The sequence below is a fragment of the Myotis brandtii genome, unplaced genomic scaffold, assembly GCF_000412655.1.
Source record: "Myotis brandtii unplaced genomic scaffold, ASM41265v1 scaffold947, whole genome shotgun sequence".
Taxonomy (NCBI): domain Eukaryota; kingdom Metazoa; phylum Chordata; class Mammalia; order Chiroptera; family Vespertilionidae; genus Myotis; species Myotis brandtii.
In genome coordinates this window covers 141,533-148,312 of record NW_005371908.1, presented here as the reverse complement: position 1 = coordinate 148,312, position 6,780 = coordinate 141,533, and the positions used below count along the sequence as shown (strand labels likewise).

The following is a 6,780-nucleotide window of genomic DNA, read 5'->3' as shown; positions in this document are numbered from 1 at the left end:
ATGATGACCAGGGTTCTGCTTTTCTAAAAATATGGGGGGTCTCCTGTATCACAAAATAAATTGGGATTATCACAAATAAAAAAAAGTTTCATTGATTGATTTTACAGAGGCAGAAGAAGAAGAAGACAGAGAGAGAGAGAAAGAGAGAGAGAGAGAGAGAGAGAGAGAGTGAAGTGGGTTTACCATGCTCCACCTTCAACAATATTCCAGGAGAAACACGGTTGATTCTTCCCCCCCCCCCCCAGAGTTTAGGACTTTTAATTTGTCCTATAGCTGATGAAGCAAAATTATGATAAAATATTCTGCTTTTCTTTATACCCCAACACACGCACACACACACACACACAAAATCTATTTGTAGGGAAAAAAATGGTTTTGTACATGGGAAGAAACAATATAAATTCAAAACTTACAGATAAGGGTTAGCTCTATCACTCATCTCTTTAAAAAGTTTATACGAATATCCAGACAAAACCAACAGGGTATCTCCTTTGAAATGTTACCTAAATGGATTTCCAAGTAGACCACAGGACTGTATACTGTCTTGGAATGTCCTTAGAAGGCTCTGTCATTGATCAGGTAACAGAGTGAAAACACCAGAGTCCTTTCTTTTTCAAATGGAAGAGGGAAAGACAGGGATAGAAGAAACTATTCAAACTTCGTCTTCTTTCCTTGTGGCTTATGGTCTCCTCCTCCTCCTCTGCTTCCTCGACCTTCAAAACCTCCCCGGCCTCTACCTCCAAAGCCACCTCTGCCTCCACCATGACCCCCGAAACCACCTTCACCCTTAGGCTTGGCCCAGTCCAAAGTAACTTTGTTTCCATCAATTTCACCATCTTCCATGCCTCCTTGGCAGCTTTGGCATCTCCCTCACTGTTGAAGTTTACAAAACCAAACCATTTGGAAGAGCCCGTCTCCCGATAAGTGACTATCCTTGCCCGGACAGAGCCATCAAATGACTCCTTCAATGTCTCTTCCGCAGTCTCCTCAGACAGACCTTTGACAAACAGAGTTTTGGTTGGCTGGCTATCATTAGGTGATCCTCTGGGTCATTGCAATTCTAGCCTGATTTCTCTGCCCTCGATTTCTCTTTTATTTCAGGAATTTAAAGCTTCTTTAGCATCTTCAAATGAAGCAAATTCTATAAATGCATACCCTTTAGATTTGCCATTTTGGTTCTGGGGCACTTTGATAAAAGTTGCCTTTTCAAATACTTCCTGAAGAGTTTCTTCTGTTGCACTGTAGGAAAGGTTGCTTAAAACCAGAATTTTTGATTTACCACTCCAAGTGCTGTTCTTTCCATCCCTATGGTCTCGATTTTGACCTTTCCAGTATAGTACAGAGAAATGGATCGCCCATCTATTTCTGTCCCTTGCTTTTCTTCCAAGGTTTTCTCTGCATCAGCTTCTGTCTTAAATTCAATATAAGCAATCCCTTTATTCTTCCCATCCTTGCTGACTAATCTGATCTCCATAGCATCTTCAAACACTTCTTTTAATTCATCCTGAGTAACTTTACCACATAAGGCAGATTTTTTTGCCAAAAGTGTTCTTGCATCTCCATCTTTCTTACTGTCTTTTTCCTTTGGTTTTTCTAGTTTAATTTCATTGCCAACAACTTTTATGATTGAACCTGAAACCTGGGTATGCGCCCTAATGGGGAATTGAACCCACAACCTCTTGGTGTATGGGATGATGCTCCAACCAACGGAGCCACACAGCCAGGGCTGCCAACAACTTTTAAACCAGTGAGTTCTAAGGCTTTTTCCAGGTCCTCAGCAGATTAAAAATCCACATAGCCTAACTTCCTGGACACACCAATTCTGATATCCACAACAGCAAGATCGTTTTTAGCAAAAACATCACTGATACCCATTTTTTAATTCAGGAGCAGTCTTGCTGGAGTTCAGGTTTCCAACAAAGAGATTGAAAGCCGTAGTTGGTTCTGTGGCTTCCAATTTCTGTTTCTTGGCCTCAGGAGCAGCTTTCTGTTTGGCCATTTCCTTCTTTCATTTTCCAGGTGCTTCTTTGACAGGCTTTTCCTCCTCCTCTTCATCCTCCTCCTCCTGTTCCTCATCATTGTCCTCCTCATCAACTTCATCCTCCTCCTCTTTATCATCCTCCTCTTCATCCTCAGCTGTGCTCTTAGCCTTCGCAGGAACAGCTTTTATGGGAGCTTTCTTACTTTTGGCTGGTGCAATCTCCATAGGTTCTTTTTCAGAGTCATCTTCTTCATCATCCTCATCTTCATCACCATCTTCACCCTCATCTTCATCATCATCTGAGGCAGGAGCAGCAGCAGTAGCTTTCATCACTGCTGGCTCAAATTCATCTTCATCCTCCTCCTCCTTCTCCTCCTCATCATCCTCTTCCTCATCCTCCTCTTCACTGTCATCATCATCTTCCTCATCACTATCTTCCTTCTTGGCATTCTTGCTGTTCTTTGCTCTCTTGGCTGGGGTGGCTGCTCCCTTCTTTCCAGGGGTTGCTACCAGTGCTTTGCCTGTTGTGCCTCCCTTCTTACCAGGTGTGGCTAATGCTTTGGCTGGTGTAACTGCTGCCTTTTTGCCAGGGGGTGACAACCGCTTTCTTGCCTGGTGTGGCAACTGCAATCTTTTTTGTTGGGGAAACCATCATCTTCTTTCCTGGAGTTGTGGTAGCCTTCTTTTTTTAAAAATTTACATTCTTTATTGTTTAAAGTATTAGATGAGTCTCCCTTTTCCCCCATTGACCTCACCCTGGCCACCCCCACCCCCAAGCACAAGCCCTCACCCCCTATCTGTGTCCATTGGTTTTGCTCATATGTGTGCATACAAGTCCTTTGGTTGATCTCTTACTCCCTCACCCCCTGCCTTCCCTCATAGGTCGTACAGTCTGTTCGATGCTTCTATGTCTTTGGTTCTATTTTTGTTCATCAGTTTATGTTGTTCATTATATTCCACAAATGAGTGAGATCATGTGATATTTATCTTTCTCTGACTGGCTTATTTCACTTAACATAATGCTCTTTAGTTCCATCCATGCTGTTACAAATGGTAAGAATTCCTTCTTTTTTACAGCAGCATAGAATTCCATTGTGTAGATGTACCTGTGGTAGCCCTCTTGCCTTTTTTTTTTTCTGAGGAATGATAACCTCTTCTCTACTGCTTTCATCTTCTTCATCTGACATTTCCTCATCTTCACTATCTTCTACCTCCTTTGGAGGAGGAGCCATTTTCTTAGGGTTACCTTGATTTTTACCGGCCTTTGTGAGCTTCACTATAATGGCAGCTTATGACAGTGGAGTGTGTGCCCAGAGGAATCAAACAGCGTCAATGGTGGCCGCTGGTACCGGAAGAACCAGAGCACGTTCGTTTCGCTACCAGCTAGAGCTCGAGACTTCATTGGTTGATTCTTATATGTGCCCTGACTGGGGATTGAACATGCAACCTTGGAGTATCAGGATGATGTTCTAACCAAGTGAACTACCCAGCCAGGGCTAATTAGCTGTGTTTTTTCTAAGATGCCTTTTATAAGCAAGGTATCTTAGAGTTGATGAAATAGGGTGTATGAAAAGGCTAAGAACAGAGCCTATAGCACCGAAAGTGCCAGGTAAGTGTTAATCAGTGTCATTACTAATTGCTTCTTCTGATCACCTGAACAGTATCCTTCTCACTCTTGGGGAAGGTTCCTCAGGAAGACAAGGTGTTCTCTTTCTCTCTCTCTCTCTCTCTCTCTCTCTCTCTCTCTCTCTCTCTCTCCTGTCTTTCTCCCTCTCTCCTGCTGAAGTCAAACAAGGAGTCATGTTGTATTGGTGTTGGCAGCCTTCCAACAATCATGTGAGGATGAAGCTGAAACTAGGGACCGCAGAATAGGGAAACACAAACCTGGGCTGCCAATGACATCACTGAGCATCTGGACAGACCATCACATCTCTGTATGTTTATTTGCAGCCCAAAGCATTCATTCATGGAAGTTGTGTGTGTATGTGGGTGTACAAGTATGAGTGAGTGTGCGTATTTGTAAACATTTTCCCTGAAACACTGGTGGGTTCTGAGAGTTCTGAACATGAGCTGTTTTTACTAGTGTTTTTATTTGGCCTCTGGCCCACTCTAAGCCACCTACGGGAGTATTCTCCCAGACGCTCTTTCACCACCCCATGCTACAGATGTCTGGGAAGCCCAGTGCAAGAAAGAGATTGATGGGTAACCAGGATGTGGTTGCTCAAAAGTGCTCAGAGGCGCCTGGTACCCCATCTCCCCAGTACCTTTGACACAGCAGCAAACTCTTCTATTTCCAACCCCGGAGGGCTCTGACTTTATTACCTCTCCTCAGACACCCAGCCAATCATTCCTGTCTTCTCTTCTACATCTCTGGGCCAGTTTCCCACCTTCAACAAAACAATCTCTCTGGAAATTGTCACCTATTTCCTCCCAGAACAGCATCTCCCAAAGAGTAGAACACACTAGTGAGATCTTACGTGGTACAAAAAAATGAACATTTGTTTTTTCAAAGAAAAAATGTTAAAAAGTGATATAAAGTTACCCTTTAACTAAATTAAGTCTAAAATTGATTTAAAAAAGAATAGTAAGTAAATAATAGTTGAAGTAGTCCTCAAATATAGCTAAAAACCTCAAATGGCACATGATCCACTGAGGTTTGGGAAACTTGGCCTTAGAGAAACTGCACTGTTTCCCCAGGTGATAGCCCCAATTTGTGTGGTTTGGACACAAACTGGGGCTATCACCTGGGGAAACATAGTTCAGAGGTTTACCCTCTTTCTTTCTTGGGTCTTCTCTTCATGTGCATGGGTGTCCAACACCTAGCTGGCCAAAATGAGGGTTGGTGGTGGTCGCCAAGCAGCTAGCTGTCTCTGTGAGAAGCATCAAAGAGATTATATTTACACTAGAGGCCTGATGCATGAAATTTGTGCAAGAGTAGGCCTTCCTTCCCCTGGCTGCAAGCACTGGCTTCCCTCTGGCACCCGGGACTCGGGCTTCCCTCACAGTCCTGGCTTCATCCAGAAGGTTGTCCGGAAGGATGTCCAATCTAATTAGCGTATTACACTTTTATTATTATAGACTAGAGGCCCAATGCACAAAATTCATGCATGGGGGCTGGGTCCCTCAGCCCGGCCTGCATCCTCTCCAATCCAGGACCCTCGGGGGATGTCCGACTGCCAGGTCAGGCCTGATCCCCATGGGACATCCTTCTTTCAATCCGGGACTGCTGGCTCCTAACCACTCATCTGCCTGCCGGCCTGATCCCCTTAACTGCTCTCCCGTGCCGGCCTCATCACTCCTAACTGCCTCTGCCTCAGCTCAGCCACCATGGCTTTGTCCGGAAGGACATCCGGAAGGTCGTCCAGAAGACGTCCTGTCTAATTAGCATATTACCCTTTTATTAGCATAGACTAGAGACCCAGTGCATGAAATTCATGCACAGGGGGGAGCCCCTCAGCCCGGCCTTCACCATCTTCAATCTGGGACCCTTCAGGGGATGTTTGACTGCCGGTTTAGGCTAACTGCCTCTGCCTGCCAGCCTGATCGCCCCTACCTTGCCCCCCTGCTGGCCTGATTGCTTCTACCTTGCCCCCTTGCCAGCCTGATTGACCCTAACTTGCTCCCCTGGAAGCCTGATCTTCCCTAACCGCCTTTGTCTTGGCCCCGGCCTAAGCCCCAGTCTGGCCTCCCTCTGCAGGAGGCGACCTGGCGGATCAGGGTAAGGTGCCGCCCCCATTACCCCACTGCTGCTGCCACTGCTGGCCTGATCCTGGGCCTTTTGCAGCCACCTACAGCTGCCTGAGCCTGGACCCTTCACAGCCATGCCTCGGCCCTCACAGCCGCTGCGGCTTTGTCTGGAAGGACGTCCGGAACATGTCCATCCTAATTAGCATATTACCCTTTTATTAGTATAGATGATTCAAAGTCAGATGCAATTTGGAAAACTTCTCCTGAAGTAGCACCTGCAGGTAATGCTCACAGTCATGTTTCTTAATGCTTGTGGAAGCATGGGGGTGGGGGTGGTGGCTATGGAGTACCGGTTAAGCTGTGGAATGCAAGACACCAGAGTTCAGTTCCAGGCTTTACCACTGACTAGTTATATGATATGAACAAGCTACCTAATCACTCTGACCTCAGTTTCCTCATCTGTAAAGTGGAAATGACTAATAAGAAAACATACTTCCTGTGCTGTGAGCACTCAATGAGATAAAGAATATACAATCCTTTGAGTGCTTGAAATCAATAAGGGAGGATAGACAAGTTAGGTGACTCCAGAAGTGGAACACTGTAAAGAGCACCCACCCTGGACTTCTTCAAAAAGTCACCATCAAAGAAAATAAATGTATGTGTATGTGGAAAACTGTTCTAAACTCAAAGGGAATACAGGCACATAACAACCAAGGCCATGTCTGAATCCTGATTGAATCATGATTTGGAAAACTTAGAAAGGAAGGGGAAGAGAGGGAGGGAGGTAAGGGAAATAAAACCCACTATAAAAGACAATCTTGAGGCCATTAGGGAAATTTGAGATGGACCAAGTAGAAGGTATTATGGACTTAGGAGGGATGATGGCAGTACCTGAGTCTGAGAATGACCCGATTCTTAGATGTGTGCTTAACTATTTAGGGTAAACAGTCATCATATCTGCAACTTACTCTCAAATAGCTCAGAAAAAAACAAGAACAAAGCAAACAGAGCAAATTATTAATAATTATTAAATCTAGATGGAGGTAGTAGGTTGTGTTTATACTATTCTCTCATTTTTCTGTATGTTTGAAACTTTTTAGTAAAAAAGGTTT

At 44.6% G+C, this 6,780-nt stretch overlaps 1 pseudogene; it reads right to left on the bottom strand.

Annotated features, from left to right (window-relative positions):
* Positions 1–505: 505 nt before the first annotated feature.
* On the bottom strand, positions 506–3,213 carry LOC102264225 (annotated as a pseudogene).
* Positions 3,214–6,780: the final 3,567 nt, after the last annotated feature.